General features: G+C 42.6%; 1 pseudogene; it reads left to right on the top strand.

Annotated features, from left to right (window-relative positions):
- Positions 1–920: 920 nt before the first annotated feature.
- On the top strand, positions 921–11,027 carry LOC110588741 (annotated as a pseudogene).
- Positions 11,028–18,126: the final 7,099 nt, after the last annotated feature.

Below are 18,126 nucleotides of genomic sequence, written 5' to 3'. Positions count from 1 at the left end.
GAAGCTTTGCTTATAGCTGGGTACACTTGGGCATGTTTAAAAAAGTTTTGCTGCAGTGAAATAAAATATAGTAAGTGCTCAATAAATTTTTGTTGATTGAGAGCTTGGTTTAGGGTTAGTCAAAGGAGACCATTCAAAGCAGGAGGAAAGCCACATCTTAAAAAGCCTGGAGCTTCCCAAACCTTGGCTCGCTTCAGAACTTCACATGAAAGCTGTTATTTAAGTTGTGCTTCTGAAGTGGGCTGGAGGGAGGGGCCGTGACTTGCCATCACAGGACAGCTGCGGGCCCGGCAACGCTCTGTTAGCCAGGCCTGTTGCCTGAAAGAGCTTTTCCCTGTGTGGCTTTATCAAAGACCACAGGCCGGCAGCTAGCCACACAGAGCTGTTCCTGTGTGGGCACAGAGACGCCTCGTCAGGCTGCCCCTCAGAGGAGCCACAGGGCTGGCTTCCGTCCCCTACATGGGGAGGAAGATGCAGGAGGAGAAAGGGGCCTGTGGCGTTTGTCCAGGTCCCACAAGCAGCAGGCAAGACCCGCGATATTCACGGTCACACCTGGGGATGTGCAAGCTGGTGTCTTTGGCTGCAGTGTCTCCATCTACTTTGTATTTAAGATGACCCTTAGCAAAGAGGAGAGCTGCATTTTTGAGTCAGGGACATTGTGTTTTTTTTTTTTTTTTTTTTTTAAATTTATTTGCGAGAGAGAGAATGAGAGACAGAGAGCATGAGAGGGAGGAGGGTCAGAGGGAGAAGCAGACTCCCTGCTGAGCAGGGAGCCTGATGTGGGACTCGATCCCGGGACTCCAGGATCATGACCTGAGCCGAAGGCAGTCGCTTAACCAACTGAGCCACCCAGGTGCCCGAGTCAGGGACATTGTATGTGGCTGGGAGTCTGAGGGAGGCTCCTGTCTGCGGGGCCCGACATGGCTCCTGTCAGCCAAAGAGAGCTGTTCGGCAGGCCGGATTGCCTGCTTGGGCACCTGGGCTCTCTTCTCAGTCTTCCCTTCTTTTCTGGAGAGTCGGCATTCAAGACCATCTGGGTGAGCTGCTTCTGCTGATGGCCTTGGTGAGGACCCCAGTAGAGTGACTCAGGGACTTTCACCCCTTGCTGTCAGGGTCTGGCCTCACACAAGCCAGACTCAAGAGTCCTCAAGTGCCCCCCTCACTTGGGCCCCTTCGTTTATCTTCCCTGAGGCCCCTGCCTACAGAGATAAACTTCCAAGACTCCCCAGAGACACAAGGACTGGATGACATCCCAAGTGTCTTTTTTCCAAACATGTTCCCCCCAGGGAAGAGAATTTGCATTAACTCAGCACCTACTATGTGTGAGGCACCCATTATGTGTTTTACACTAATGCTCTCCAAAGTGGGGTGTGAGATCCCTAAGGACGTCCCACTGGGGAGCAGGAAGAACATACTAGAACTTCTATTTATATTTCTTTTCTTTTCTTTCTTTTTTTTTTTTAAAGATTTTATTTATTTATTTGAGAGAGAGAGAATGAGAGACAGAGAGCATGAGAGGGAGGAGGGTCAGAGGGAGAAGCAGACTCCCCGCTGAGCAGGGAGCCCGATGCGGGACTTGATCCCGGGACTCCAGGATCATGACCTGAGCCGAAGGCAGTCGTTTAACCAACTGAGCCACCCAGGTGCCCCTATATTTATTTTCTAATCTAAAAAATAGGAAAGAGATTAAGAACACTTGTATTTGATGGAAACTAGCCACTTTATGCCCGGCACGTGAGGCATCTTGAGGGTAGAATGGGGGTTACAACCACTCCGAAGGCTGACGGTGACGTCCTCGGGTTTTCATTTGTTCATTTCTAGCATATTGAGACAAACCGCTATGAACATGCCTGTATTTAGGGATTTCAACATAATCCTCACCAGTGGCAAAGCTTGGAGTTGGACCATGCTGACCTGACCCCTATTCATTTTAGCAGGTGAGAGAGAAGTGTAAGGGAGTAATCTGTTTCACTTTGGTCCAGGCTCCCTTAGGGGCCCGCGTGAAGAATGGAGAAGGCCAAGGTGGGTGGTGAGACCAGTTTTGCCTGGGACAGTCAGGGTTTTACCAAAGGGGAAATGTTTTAGATGGCTCGAAGACATGTTCTTAAATTTGGCTGCCTATCAGAAACATGCAGAGAGGTTAAAAGAAAAAAAAAAAAGGCTGATTCCTGGACTCCTCCCCAAACCTGTCAGGTCAGTGTCTCAGTGGGGAATACTGAGGATGCCCCTGTGTTCGTCCCAACAGCTTCCCTGTCGTCAGACACCCCGGCAGGGCTGGCGGGACAGGATGGGAGCTGGGGCCAGCCCCGGGGGCCTCCAATTCCATGCAGCTGCACCTGCCCTCTGCAACCCTCTTCCTTGTGGCTGGGCTTGGGGCCTTCCAAATGGAAGGCCAGGGTCCTCCCCGCTACTCTGAGCACGTAACTGGGCCCAGAGACCAAGGTCCCAGTGACCGGGCAGGAGCCTCCCAACTCCATGATCTATGCCGCGCCAACTCACTTACTGCCATCTGCCCGTGGACTGTGCATCCAGAAAAGATTTCTTTGTCAAAACACACAACGGCGAGCCTGCTTTGGCCCCAGGCTTCTGTGTCATAACTCTTTTTTTATTGGAGCAAAAAGAAGTAGCACATTATTGTTCTTCAGCTCCATGTTTTCTCATGGATCAAGAGAGCAACAAGCACTTTGTGTGAACAGAAAAGCCTGCTTTGTTGTCTGAGGACAGGGAGGTGAGAGAGCTGGGAAGGACCTTCACAGGCCATAAAAGAGACACACCACACGCTTGAGGCGCCTGGGTGGAGGGCTTGGGAATGGGTGGGAAGAAATCATTTGCACCTATTCACTGGCTCATCAGGGTTTCACACATTTCACTAGTAAAAGTGACCTTGGCAGGTCTGTGTCAAGGTTCTCTGGCAGAGCCTTGCTACTGGGAGGGTCATTCTGGGACAGCTTTATGCAACGATGATGTTTCTGCAAAACGGAATGAGTTGATCAAGCTCTTGAGAGTGCTTCGGTGTTTTAAGACACCTCGGTGCTAAGGATATGACAATTAGTAGTGTGCTTTCCACCTGTCATCTCTTCCCCATGACCTGTGAGGGGACAAGGTGGCTGTTGACTCCGCAGTGACAGAGGAGGCCACCAAGGCTCAGAGAGCCTGAGCTCCCACAGCAGAGCCAAGTTCAATTCCTGATGCGTGTGTTTTACTTGACTCCAGTGATGTCAGAAACCATGCAGTATTGGAAGTATTTCCCTACGTTATTGGCTTTCACAAATCTGGATTTTTACACACTGGATATTCTTCAAGAGAGCGTAAGGTCGATTCAACTGATAAGTTAGCACAACCTCCTAAGATGTGTACATGACTTTGAGAAACATTCCTCATGAACATAATTAAAATTTTCAACAGCACAGAAATGAATAAACAAGTCAGCTAGGTCTCTTCTCTTTCTACCTTTTACTAGATAAATGCTCTTACTAGAACAGCGATTCTCAAAGTTTAGGGAGCATGATCACCTGCAGGGCTTGTAAACCAGATTGCTGGGCCTCACCCCTAGAGATTCTGATTCAGCTGGTCTGGGTGGGGCCTGAGAATTTTGTTTCTAATAAATTTCCTAATGATGCTGATGCTGCTGGTTCAGGGACCTCACTTTAAGAATCACTGTTTTATAGTGTTTTTATTTTTCCTATGTATATCTCTATAGCTCTGCATGTATATAAACAGAGTTATTTAAAATGAACCCATTTACTTAACTCTTTTGAAATTTGTTTTTATTTAACAAAATATCTTAGACATCATTCCAACTCTGTAGATTAAGATCTACATCATTCTTTTTATTTTATTTATTTTTAAAGATTTTATTTATTTTTTTTGACAGAGAGAGCACACAAGCAGGGGGAGCTGCAGAGGGAGAGGCAGAAGCAGGCTCCCCGCTGAGCAGGGAGCCCGATGCGGGGCTCGATCCCAGAACCCTGGGATCATGACCTGAGCCAAAGGCAGACGCTTAACCAACTGAGCCACCCAGGCGCCCCTACATCATTCTTTTTAATGGCTGCATAGATTTCCATGTATGTCTGTACCATTATTTATTTAACTAGTCTCTATTACTGAATATTTCAATTGTTTCCATTTTTTTCCTACTACAAACAATAGTACAGCTCTTTTCATCTATCTTTACACATTTGTGCTAACAATTACGAAGGATAAATTCCCCAAAGTGGAATAGATGGATGACAGTGATTACATGTCTTCAGATGTTATATGACTGTTCTAAATTATATTCCTACCAGTAGAATTTGAAGGATGCTTCATCAACATCAAATATTCAGTGTAATTTTTACCTTTGCTTATTGTTAGGTGAAAAATGCTATATTGTTATTTTATTTTATTTTATTTTAATTTAATTTTAATTTTTAAAAAGATTTTATTTATTTGACAGAGAGAGACACAGCGAGAGAGGGAACACAAGCAGGCGGAGCGGGAGAGGGAGAAGCAGGTTTCCTGCAGAGCAGGGAGCCCGATGCGGGGCTCGATCCCAGAACCGTGGGATCATGACCTGAGCTGAAGGCAGACGCTTAACCGACTGAGCCACCCAGGCACCCCTTATTTTATTTTTTTAAAGTAGGCTCTACACCCAGTGTGGAGCCCAAGCAGGGCTTGAAATGGACCCTGAGATCAAGGCCTGAGCTGAAATTAAGAGTTGGATGCTTAACTGACTGAGCCACCCAGGGCACCTCTATGTTGTTATTTTAATTTGCATGTCTCTATTAGTAAAGTTGGGTGTATGTTATCAGCCAGTTGTATTTCTTTTTCTGTAATATGCTTGCTTATATCCTTTGCCTGTTTTTCAGGGAAAGGGAATTCGGAATGGCAGAAAAATTCATGGCAATTTCTTCTCTGCGTTGGGCATAGCTTGGGCTCCTGACACCTTGCTGAAGCATTTTGGAGGTGCCACCGAAGAGAAACAGGAAACAACTCAACACCAGAAACACCCCCAAATAATCCAACTAAAAAATGGGTGGAGGACCTGAATAAACATTTTGCCAAAGAAGACATCCAGATGGCCAACAGACACATGAAAGCTGCTCACCATCACTCATCATCAGGGAAATGCACATCACAACCACATGAGATATCATCTTACACCTGTCAGAATAGCTAAAGTCAAAAAGACAAGAAATAAGCATTGGTGAGACAGTGGAGAAAAAGGAATCCTCACTCACTGTTGGTGGGAATACAAACTGGTGCAGCCACTGTGGAAAACAGTATGGAGGTTCCTCAAAAAACTGAAAATAGAATTACCCTGTGATCTAGGAATTCCACTACTAGGTATTTGCCTAAAGAAAATGAAAGCACTAATTTGAAAAGATATATGCATCCCTATGTTTATTGCAGCATTATTTACAATAGCCAAGATATGGAAGCAACTTGTGTCCATACACAGATGAATGGATAAAGAAGATGTGGTATATGTACACACACACACACACACAGGAATATTACTCCGCCATAAAAATAATGAGATATTGTTGTTTGTGACAACATGGATCGATCTAGAGGATATAATGCTAAGTGAAATAAGTCAATCAGAGAAAGACAAATACCATATGATTTCACTCGTATGTGGAATTTAAGAAACAAAACAAACAAAGAAAAAAAGAGACAAACAAAAAACAGACTCTTAAACAAAGGGAACTGGTAGTTGCCAGAGGGGAGGTGGGGCGGGGGGAAGAGGGTGACATAGATAAAAGGGATTAAGAGGCACAAAATTCCAGTTACATAATAAATAAGTCACAGCGATGAAAAGTCCAGCATAGGGAACATAGTTAGTAACACTGTAATACTGTTGTTTGGTGACACATGGTGACTACCCTTATTGTGGTGAGCCCTAACTAATACTTGGAATTGTTGAATCATGTTGTACACCTGAAACTAATTCAACACTGTATGTCACTTGTACTTCAATAAAAATAAAATTCAATTAAAAAAAAGGAGAAACAGGAAACAAGCCACAGAAATGAGCAAACCTGATTAGAGGAGTGAGTTTAGAAGAGCAAAATGAACAGAGATTGTTGAGGCCAGAGAACAAGCCTGAAAGGGCAATGAAAAGGAAAAAGCCTTAAATTTCTGAGTGGTGAGTCTTTCGAGAAGGGTGGTTGATGTGTACGTACTCTTTCTGCCAGAATGTGCACCAACCTGAATTTCCATAGGTGGGCTTTATTCAGTTTAAGGAAGTTCTTTCTCAATATAAGTGCCAGTCCTTGTCTCCATTTCTATTCTCAGCAACATTTCAACTCAATGGGAGGTAGTTTTGATGCTATCCCTCTTACACTTCAAATCGTGGAGTGTGATTTTCCAAGTACCTCTATGTTCCTTTTTTTTTTTTTTTAAGCTAGAGAAATGTAAAATACAGTGGTCAGGTCAGCCTGATTTCATTTAATGAAAAGTTTGGGGCTCTTTGTACTGTAGTGTTTGGAACTGTTCTTCCGCCTTCCCCAGGAGCATGAGGTCTCAGTACTTTTCAGGGCTCATTTATGGAGCTATGTCCTCTGCCTGGATGTTGACTCTGGCACCCGAGTTAATATGACAGCAGCTCAGCCCAGCAGCGGAGAGGTCCCCTCTCTCCACAGGACCTGAGCAAGTGTTTTGCATTCAGGGAGTTTCCATGATGGCATATAACCCAAACATCAGCCCTCCTTGTGTGTGTTCTCGGTCTCTGCTTCGCTGCAACAGTCTTGACTCTGATCTCATTACTGGGCTCTTAGCTTATTCCTCAGAAAGCATCCTCTTGTACCCAAAGCAGGAGTGAACAATGCAGTAAGAGGAAGGTGCTGTCAAGGCTGTGGGAGCCCCTGACTTCCCTCTCCTATGAACAGACTTAGAGTCCAAGGTAGAAAACCTAGGCACTGTCAACTCCTTCCAACTCCTCACTTCCACATTCCCCCAGTGGCTAGATCCTACCAAATCTCCAAGACCTATGATCCGCTTTTTCATCTTTATTATCCCTGGTTTAGTCTAAGTCCTTTCTTCCTTTCCTGAGTGAATGCATCCATCTGCTGGCTTCCTCCAGTCACATCCTCCTCCCATCCATTTAATCTTAATTTCATTCATTCATTCATTCATTCATATGATGTTCTGTGAGAATTGACTTGTCTCTATGCCAAACACATTCAAGGAATGCCACAAGGCTGTGAGTTATTAGTTACAAAGAAGACATCCAGGCTATCAGTCCTCTTGGTTCAAAGGAGTTGGGGGACTTTCCAGGGTGGGGTTTCACAGGCAGATGAACTTGAGGTGGGCCTTGAAGTGTGTGTAGGTAATGTGGAAAATTCAATGAGTCATCTGCCTATAGTTAGTCCCCATTATTTCTTGCTGCAGTGGTGTGATTTGTTCACCTCTATGCCCAGCGAGGCTCCTTCTGATTTCATTTAGGTCACTTTTAGTTGGGTCTTCAGTTATTAGGAGCCCAAAATATTGTGCAGGTGGGATGTAGCCCAGCGCAGGTGGGATGGCTCTTTCCTGGCTTGCAGTAATGGGGTCACAGAAGGTGCCGTTTGTTTCTCTGATTTCCCCAAGGTCAAGCCCGTAGGCTGGCTTGAGGGAGAAGACGAGGGTCAGGAGCTGGTGCGTGGGTCAGGGAGCTTCTCTTTCATTCTTATCTTAAGCCAGAGAGTGCCCAGCACATCCAGAAATCATAAGCACCCAAGCTGGGAAGGCACCTTGGCCATCATCTAGGTCAGAGGTCAGGCAGGTGATGTAAATGAGTGAAACAGACCCCTCTTCGCATAATAAACATGTAGGAATAGCCTTCATTTTATGAGGAAAGTTGCTCTCTAGAATTTTTCCTGATGCAGATGGACCTCCTGATTGACTGTTCATTTTTCTTATGGGAATGGAAAAAGAAAAACCGTTCTATTGAAAAATAAACCACTTAATACTCAGCTTTCCCAGGTTGCAGGGACAACAGGCTGTACTAGGAATGTGAACTGGAAACGGAATGACCATAGGTGGCACCAAGTGGTTGTTGCCAAATGGGAATCCTGGAGCAGTATGATAGGTCTTCTGATTTCTCAAGAGAAGCCTGAAACATGACTTGAAATTTTTTTTAAAAAATCCCTTTGTTTCTTGCACGTATGCACTATAGGACACACAGCGGGAAGCAGAGTCTGGTGGTAGAGGCATTAGGGGTAGGAGTGCAGGGGGGTGGGGTGAAGATGCAGGGAGATGGAGCCAGGAGCAGGGGCCTTTGAGGGACAGAAGCTGAATTCTGACCTAGGTGAGAAACAGGCAAATGAGATAAAAAAGAACACTACAGAAAATGCAGAAAAGCATAAAGAAGAAAATGAAAGTCACAATCCTGCTATACAAAAAATTAAGAAAGTGAAATTAGAAACCCAGGGGCGCCTGGGTGGCTCAGTTGGTTAAGTGTCTGCCTTCGGCTCAGGTCATGTCCCCAGGGTCCTGGGATCAAGCCCCGCATCGGGCTCCCTGCTCGGTGGGGAGCCTGCTTCTCCCCCTTCCTCTGCCGCTCTCCCTGCTTGTGCTCTCTAGCACGCGCTCTCTCTCAAATAAATAAATAAAATCTTAAAAAAAAATAAATTAAGAAAAAAAGCGCGTTAGACTCTTGATTTTGGCTCAGGTCATGATCTCAGGGTCATGGGATCAAGCCCCGTGTTAGGCTCTGCACTCAGCACAGAGTCTGCCTGAGATTCTCTCTCTCCCTCCGCCTCTGCCCCTACCTCCCCACCCCAACACACGCATTCTCTCTCTCTCTCTAAAAAACAAAGTCCCATGTACAACTGTTGCACCAAAACAATAAAATATCTAGGAATAAACTTAACTACAGAAAAAGCACTAAATTTTTTTTTTTAAAGATTTTATTTATTTGACAGAGAGAGACAGCCAGAGAGGGAACACAAGCAGGGGGAGTGGGAGAGGGAGAAGCAGGCTTCCCGCCAAGCAGGGAGCCCGATGTGGGGCTCGATCCCAGGACCCTGGGGTCATGACCTGAGCCAAAGGCAGACGCTTAACGACTGAGCCACCCAGGCGCCCCTGAGCAGCAATTTTTAAGAGTTAGCGCTGTGAGCTGCCCCCCTCTACCCACAGCTGTCCCCTCTGGGGCAGATGACCCTGGGGCCAGCTGGAGGGGTGGGGGCCCAGGGAGGAGGGCCTGCCAGAGTCCCTCAGGAACGAGGTTGTCACATGCCCTTTGAGTCTCATCTTTGTGTCTGTCACCTCTTACTGCCCTCTAGTTTAGGGGTGGGGGGCCCTGGCAGACACACTATACCTGCTTTGTGACTACGTGCGTCTCCCCAAGGGTGTGTTCCCGGTGCCTTGTGCAATGACTGCTGAGTCGCGGGGCCCACGTCGGAATGCCCTTCCCAGGCAGCTGACATGATGAAACCTGGCTGGCCCAGCTCCCCTGTGAACGCTTGCTCCCCTCATCTCTACTGTGTGCCCTGAGCAGACACCTGACATGGTAGCGTGAATGGGTTTCAGAGAGCATTCACAACACACCTGTGTTGAGTGAGATTTTGCTTTGTGTATGTAGCACAATTCCCAGGGATCAATGAGGGTGACACCAACAAAACAAACAGATGTGTAATGTAGATTGTTTGTATTGCTAATAATAATGAATAGGATAGCTATTTATTGAGTATTTGCTATGGGCCAGTCTTTGGGCTAAGAGCTTTTATGCATTAATTTATACATTTAAGCCTCACAAAACCTCCCTGAGTTAGGTACAGTTAATACCCTCATTTAAAAAAATTGTTCGGGGGCGCCTGGGTGGCTCAGTTGGTTGTATCTGACTCTTGATTTCGGCTCAGGTCATGATCTCAGGGTTGTGAGATCGAGCCCTGTGTCCAGCTCTGTGCTCAGCAGGGAGTCTGCTTCTCTCCCTCTCCCTCTCCCTCCCCACCCCCCCCACATTCTCTCTCTCTTTCTCTCAAATAAATACAGCTTAAAAAATTGTTCTGAGTTTTTTAATTAAAAACTTTTAAGTTAAAAAAATTTATTATTGAAGTATAGTTGACATACAATGTTGTATTAGTTTCAGGAGCACAACATAGTGACTTCAATTCTATACTTTACACTATCTTCACCAAGGTAAGTGTAGCTACCATCCGTCTCCCTACACCATTATTACAATATTATTAACTGTATCCCCTGTGCTGTACATGTGCAAAATTAGGTGAAGGGGGTCAAGAGGGACAAGCTTCCAGCTATAATACCCTCATTTTAATAATGAGGAAACTGAGACCCAGGGAAGTTAAGTAATCTGCCCAAAGTCCACAGTGGTGGGGCCCGGACTTAATCACATGCCCAGGTACCTGACCATGAAAACACGTTCATAGGAATTACCTGTAAAATAAAGAAAATATTGAACTTACATTGCTTATATTGCTTTATTTATCACTGTCTTATAATAAGTTTTAAGGCTGTAAGTTTAAAGGAGAAAAGGAAGACTTTCCTGAGCAAGACAGGAAACCTAGCACATAGGCAGACTTGAGAATTTGCAGAAGTCGTGTTTGTGACTCATTTAACATACATAAAAAATTAGCCAAAAAAATTTGCATGTAATTGACTTAGATGAGTGCAAAATTTGGAAGACAGCTTGTACTTGACTGGAAACTTTGTCCAAAATGAACACAGATAATCAATGGCAGTGTGGATGTTGATTCTAAGAATAGCAGAGAAGAAAACCTGATTCAGATGGAAGAACTGCTAAAGCTTTGCGGTCATTACAATTTGCAAACCCACGAAAGCAAACTGAATTTGCTCCAGAAACTGGAACAAGACAAAAAAATAGGCTCACAAGGAAGGCAACAGCTGGTTCTGACAGGTAAGTGATACCAGCGAAGTGTGAGGCTGTGATTGCCAGGGTCTCCTGATTTTCAGGATGTTTCTATGCTTGTCCTGCCTGGGGTTCCACCAAATGTGGGGCTCCATGCTGCTGAGACCTCAAGCGACTACATGAGCAAATTGAAATCAAAGGAGGAGAAATCATTCATAACAAACATGCTGGATAATTTGTGGCATCAAATTATCGGATCTTTAAAGATCTCGGGGCACCTGGGTGGCTCAGTTGGTTAAGCGACTGCCTTCGGCTCAGGTCATGATCCTGGAGTCCCGGGATCGAGTCCCGCATCGGGCTCCCTGCTCAGCAGGGAGTCTGCTTCTCCCTCTGACCCTCCCCCCTCTCATGCTCTCTCTATCTCATTGTCTCTCCCAAATAAATAAATAAAATCTTAAAAAAAAAATTTAAAGATCTCTTCTTTATTTCTTTTCTTTTTATATATATATATATATTTTTAAGATTTTATTTATTTGAGAGAGAGAGAATGAGAAAGAGAGAACACATGAGAGGGGATAGGGTCAGAGGACGAAGCAGACTCCCTGCCGAGCAGGGAGCCCGATGCGGGACTCGATCCAGGGACTCCAGGATCATGACCTGAGCCGAAGGCAGTCACTTAACCAACTGAGCCACCCAGGCGCCCCTTTTTTAAATATTTTATTTATTTTAGAGAGAGAGAGCGAGGAGAGGAGCAGAGGGAGAGGGAGAGAATATCAAGCAGACTTCCCACCGACTGTAAGCCCGATGTGGGCTCCATCCCACCACCTCAAGATCATGACCTGAGGGCGCCTGGGTGGCTCAGTTGGTTAAGCGACTGCCTTCGGCTCAGGTCATGATCCTGGAGTCCCGGAATCGGGTCCCACATCAGGCTCTCTGCTCAGCAGGGAGTCTGCTTCTCCCTCTGACCCTCCTCCCTCTCATGCTGTCTGTCTCTGTCTCATTCTCTCTCTCAAATAAATAAAAAAAAAAAAAAAAAAAAAAAAGATCATGACCTGAGCTGAAACCAAGAGTCGGACACCCAACTGACAGAGCCACCCAGGCTCCCCAAAGGTCCCTTCTGTATTTCTAAAACTGTCATTCTAAGATACATTTTAAAGTTGACTGCCAAATGATGAAAATTTGAAAACCACCTCAACATGCACTCAGTGTGCACTAATGTTGCATTTAGGGTGCTTCAAGATTCATTAGTTGATGTAAATTTAAATGGGCTATTACTCAGCAGTCAGATTTAAGCCTGTCTGGGTCAATGTTCACAAGTAGGTAAAGGCGGTCCTTCATCAGCACAGTTCGAATGTCAGTTACCATGGTATATACTGGGAGTAGCTACCTGAACTACAAATACCCCTGCTAGCTATTTGGTCCACAGATCATTATGTAACAGATGTGCTTCACGATCAGTGACCAGTCATGGTACTTCTCTCAAATTCTGCTAATGATTTGTTACTGACATCCGTCATTCAGTTTGCTCATAGACAGCAAAGCATGGGTGCGTTGTCTCCTTCTGTGACATTTTACAAAAATGGATCATCAAAAGAACTGGCCAACAAAGATGAAAGTGTAGTGAAGAAATGAAAACTGTTAATGCTAGAAGTGAGATCTGAATTGAACGTAAATGGAGTTGTAGAAGAAATCACTGATGGGAATGTTGACGCTGCTGCTATTCCAGAGCCGAAATTCGCAGCTAGAGGAACCTCGTGAAGGCACGCCTAGTGTAAATGGGGAAACTGGTTGTGATGAAAAGGATGAATATGGCCCAAAGGAAGTGATGGTAAAAAAAATTCACAGTAAAGGAAATTGCAGAGAGATTTTGCAATGTTGTAAGCACAGCTGATAAAACGGCAGAAGCGGATCCAAACTTAAAAAGAGTATGCCAAGTTGCAATGGTATAGAAAAGATGCTTACTCAGTATCATAAGGTAACAAAAGGGCAAGTACTGTTCAAACTACTCTCGATTAGTTGTTTACAATGAAATAACACAAATCTCAATGTTTCTATGTTTTAAATTATAGTGTACTAGTACTTATTACAATTATTCATTTTATTTTACACATAACTGACGGTTAAGAGTTTTTAATATTTTGACAGATTTTTAAAGGTCACAGAACAATCATTTCCCCCATCAATTATTAAGATTGCTTTGAATGGCCATTTTTATGGTCTGACGTTACTGTACAAGGCAAGGATTGTCTGTAGCTGGGGACAGTGCCTACTTCAGAGAAAATTAATTTTGATAAAACTAGGTGGTTGAGGGTTAGACTATTTTGGAAATAATCTACATATCTAAGTGCTAAAATATTTCTTCTATTTTTCCTCAAAAAAAAAGTTTTAATATTGTATTTTTTCATTATGCCTATTTAGGAGACCAGACTTTTAGTGAGCATGCAAAATGTTAACAGAGAAAAGTATATCTAATTTAGAGTACTCTGTAATAAAAGCTGAGTTTTGGGAAGATTAAAAAAAAAAAAAAGACAGGAAATCCAGAGCTAATTAAGAAAAAAGTAGACAAAATCACCTACATATATAACAGTTTTTTTAAACATGGCAGAAGACACCATAAATAAAGTCAAAAGACATTTTGGGAAAGTATTTGTAATGCAAATGACAGAAAAATAGTTAATATCACACAGAAAGATTGTACAGGTTAGGGGTGCCTGGGTGGCTCAGTCGGTTAAGCGGCTGCCTTCGGCCCAGGTCATGATTCCGGGGTCCTGGGACCAAGCCCCACGTCGGGCTTCCTGCTGAGCTGGGAGCCTGCTTCTCCCTCTCCCTGCCGCTCCCCCTGCTTGTACTCTCTCTAATAAAAAATAAAAAATCTTAAAAAAAAAAAAAAGATTGTACAGGTTATAAGGAAAAGAAAAGCCAATTAAAAATGAATTAAAAATTTGAATAATAATTCAGAGAAGAGTAAATCCAAATGACCAATTATCATATGACAAGATGCTCAATCTTATTGTCAGGAAAATGCAAATTAAAACATCACTGGTATACTTTTTCATATATCAGACCAGTAAAAGTGCAAAAAGTTTTCATATATGGGGTTGATAAGGATGCAGAAAATGAACACTCACTCTATGAAAGAAGTGTGAATTATTACAATTTATTTGTAAACTGTCCTGGCAATATCTATTAAAATAAAATATACACTATGGTAGACACTGTTAGTTGCCTAACCAATATCCACAGCTTTTTTCTTCCTTTCCAGTAGAATCATAATTTTGTTTATGGAAGCACGGTGATAAATTGTAATTGATTGAAACCATCAGGACAATACTGTTTTTTTCCAGTTACTCAATTTCCCAGTCTAGCAGTAGTCATATAACCCACTTCTGGTCAAGACAATGTAAAGGAGGGGCGCCTGGGTGGCTCAGTCGTTAAACGTCTGCCTTCGGCTCAGGTCATAATCCCAGGGTCCTGGGATCGAGCCCTACATCGGGCTCCCTGCTCCACAGGAAGCCTGCTTCTCCCTCTCCCACTCCCCCTGCTTGTGTTCCCTTTCTTGCGGTCTCTGTCAAATAAATAAATTCCTTAAAAAAAAAAAAAAAGACAATGTAAAGGAAAGACTGCTGACAAATCTCTGGGAAGGCCTTTGCTTTGCTTTGCTTATATAAGATACAAATATGAATGTTGCTACCTTTCCCCCTTTACCTTGAATATAAACATGACTGATGCCTGGAGTTTGGCAGCCATTTTGTAACCATGAGGAAGCAAGTGTGAGGACAAAATGCTAATATGCTTAGGATAGCAGAACAGAAAAACATATGAGAGCTTGGGTTCTTCAATCAATACCCATTACTACTTACCTCCAGACGTTTGTAACCCTTGTTTGTTTAAACCTCTGTTAGTCAGTTTCCATTATTGATCGCCACATATACCTCTAATTGGACACATACATTCCTTTTGACTCAGGCAATTCTGTATGTGACTCCATCCTAGAGAAATGAAAGTACCAGTATGTAGAGATTTATGCAGAATTTATGTATAACATTGTTTTTGGAAGCAAAGAACTGAGAACAAATGGAATGTCTATCAGTAGCCAGATGGCTAAATAAAATGTAGTATATCCATACAACAAATTGTTATATAACCATTAGAAAGAATGATTTAAAAGGAAGTCTATTGAACTTGAGGGATGTTCATGATGAATTATTACATAAAAACAGCAAACTGAATAGTTAATATTTATAGTACAATCCATTATTTGTGGAAAAGATCTCCGTATGTGTATAAATGTTTGTATATTTCTACACAAGCATAGGAAAAAGGGATTAAAAAATGCCTGCAGGAATGAGGGGAGAAACACATTTGAATGAAACAAGGCTGGTAGAAGAAAATAATCTGCCTTAAATATTTTTTAAAAAGATTTTATCTATTTATTTACGGGCTCCCTGCTCAGCGGGAAGCCTGCTTCTCCCTCTCCCACTTCCCTTGCTTGTGTTCCTTCTCTTGCCGTGTCTGTCAAATAAATAAAATAAAATCTTAAAAAAATATATTTTATTTATTTATTTAGAGAGAGTGAGAGAGCGCACACATACCTGTATGCATGCGCATGAATGTGAACAGGGGGAGGGGCATGGGAGAGGGAGAGAATCTCAAGCAGACTCTGTGCTGAGCATGGAACCTGACCTGGGGCTTGATCTCACAACCCTGAGATCATGACCTGAGCTGAAATTCAGTTAGTCACCCAACCAACTAAGCCACCCAGGCACCCCAATCTGCCTTAAATATTATCAAACTTTATTTTTATTGAACTATGAAGAGAAGCATCTAATGCGGCACAAATATACATAGTATTGGCAATTATGTTTTAAATACAGAGCTGAATAAGAGAAAAATATTTTTAGACACACAAAACATAAATTTTATTATATAATAATTTTTATAAATAGACTTTTTAAATACTTTTTCAAAGTTTTTTTTTAAAATTCCAGTTCGGTTAACATACAGTGTTATATTAATTTCAGGTGTACAATATAGTGATTCAACAATTCCATACATTACTCAGCGCTCATCATAAGTATACTCCTTAATCCCCATCATCTATTTCATCCATCCCCTCACCCACCTCTCCTCTGACAACCATCAGTTTGTTCTCTAGAGTTGAGAGTCTGTTTTTTGGTTTGTCTCTTTTTATTCATTTGTTTTGTTTCTTAAATTCCACATATAAGTGAAATCATATGGTATTTGTCTTTCTCTGACTGACTTATTTCATTTAGCATAATACTCTCTAGCTCCATCCATGTTGTTGCAAACGGCAAGATTTCATTCTTTTTTATGGCTCAGTAATATTCCATTGTATATGTATACCACCTCTTCTTTATCCATTCATCAATCGAAGGACACTTGGGTTGCTTCCATAACTTGGCTACTGTAAATAATGCTGCAATAAACACAGGGGCACATATATCTTTTAAATTAGCATTTTTGTTTTTTTCGGGGGTAAATACCCAGTAGTAGAATTACTGGATCACATGGTAGTTCTATTTTCAACTTTTTGAGGAACCTCCATATTGTTTTCCAGAGTGGCTGCACCAGTTTGCATTCCCACCAATAGTGCATGAGGATTCCTTTCCCTCCCCATCCTTACCTACACTGTTGTTTCTTGTTTTTTTGATTTTAGCCATTCTGACAGGTGTGAAGTGATATCTCATTGGGGTTTTGATTTGCATTTCCCTGATGATGAGTGATGTTGAGCATCTTTCATATGTCTGTTGGCCATCTGGATGTCTTCTTTGGAGAAATCTCTTCTTGTCTTCTGCCCATTTTTTAATTGGGTTATATGTTTTTTGGGTTTTGAATTGTATAAACTGAATAGAAGAAAATTTTAAAATTATACATTTTTGTTTTCTCATGGTTCCTTACTCCCTTCTTTGTAGAACATGAATTCCAATTTTATTTCCTTCTGTACCAAGAATTCGAAGATAGGTCTTATTTTCCTTCTAATGATGTGATGGCAGAATTTAGTTTTGAATCTTTTAGCTGGTGGTGATACTTAGTTTTCAGAATGAAAAATATCTGTTAACAACTGTGGTACTTCTAAACAGAGACATACTGTTTGCACAATTAAAAAAAATAATTAGGGCGACTATCACAGGAAGACTTGTAGAGATCGGTGTACCTGTGTCTTAGTTTTCAGTGCCAGATCTTAAAAAACTCTTCATAGTTCTTTATCTACACCATCAGTGTTAATTAAGAAATACAACTGAGTAATGCTAATACATTTTCACAACTTTAATGACGAGGGTTCATTTACAGAATTCAATCTTCACCTCCTCAAGTTAGAGTGAACTTCAGATCATCACTTTCATTACTAGAAAACTGATTTTTGTGTAGGAAAATGAGCCAGGTTATTTCTTATCAAGTAAGTTTCCCAAAGACATTTGAGATGGGCCTTGAGAGAATTATGCTAAGTGAAATAAGTCAAACAGAGAAAGATAAATACTATACGATTTCACTTCTATATGAAATCTAAAAAAGCTGATCTCAGAGCAACAGAGAGTGGAATGGTGGTTGCAAGGAGCTGGGGGTGGGGGAGATGGGGAGATGTTGGTCAAAGGGTACAAACATCCAGTTATAAGAGGAATAAGTCCTGGGGATCCGATGTACAACATGGTGACTATAGTTGACAATACTGTATCGTATACTTGAAAGTTACTGATAGATGAGATCTTCAGTGTTCTTACTACACGCACAAAAATGGTCATTATGTGAGGGGATGGAGGTATTAACTAACTTCATGTGGTAATCATTTTGCAATAAATACATGTATCAAATTATCACACCATACACCTTAAACTTACATAATGTTATATGTCAATTATACCCTAATAAAACAAAACATTCCTGTCAAATCCACTGGGTCTGTGACAAAGTTCTTGGTAAACCACTGGTCAGAACATGTAATGCATTTTTGCCGAGAAGCAAAGCTTCTCAGGATAGACAGGGAAGCAGGAAGGGTCACAAAGACCTTTTGACCTGTGAGGTCTCTGACAGGTAGCAGTCAATGCCAAGTCCCTTCATCGGATCACCCAGCCCCCCAGGACCCCGTGGTCCCAATGACACTGCCTCAGGAGGCATACATGGGTCCATCAACATAGCGGACGATTTTGTTACACAAAATGTTACTGCATTACCTTCCATGTCTCAGGCACCAGGCTAAATGCTTGGCTATAAAGACAGAGAGGACAGAGGTTCTTGACCTTGAGAAGCTCATGACCTGGGGCACAGGACCACTGGTATGACCACTGGTCATAGGCTATGTAACAGAAGTGCGCATA

Source organism: Neomonachus schauinslandi, chromosome 10 (genome assembly GCF_002201575.2).
Source record: "Neomonachus schauinslandi chromosome 10, ASM220157v2, whole genome shotgun sequence".
NCBI classification, from domain to species: Eukaryota; Metazoa; Chordata; class Mammalia; order Carnivora; family Phocidae; genus Neomonachus; species Neomonachus schauinslandi.
The sequence above is the reverse complement of the archived record's forward strand: the minus strand, read 5'-3'. Positions and strand labels throughout refer to the sequence as shown.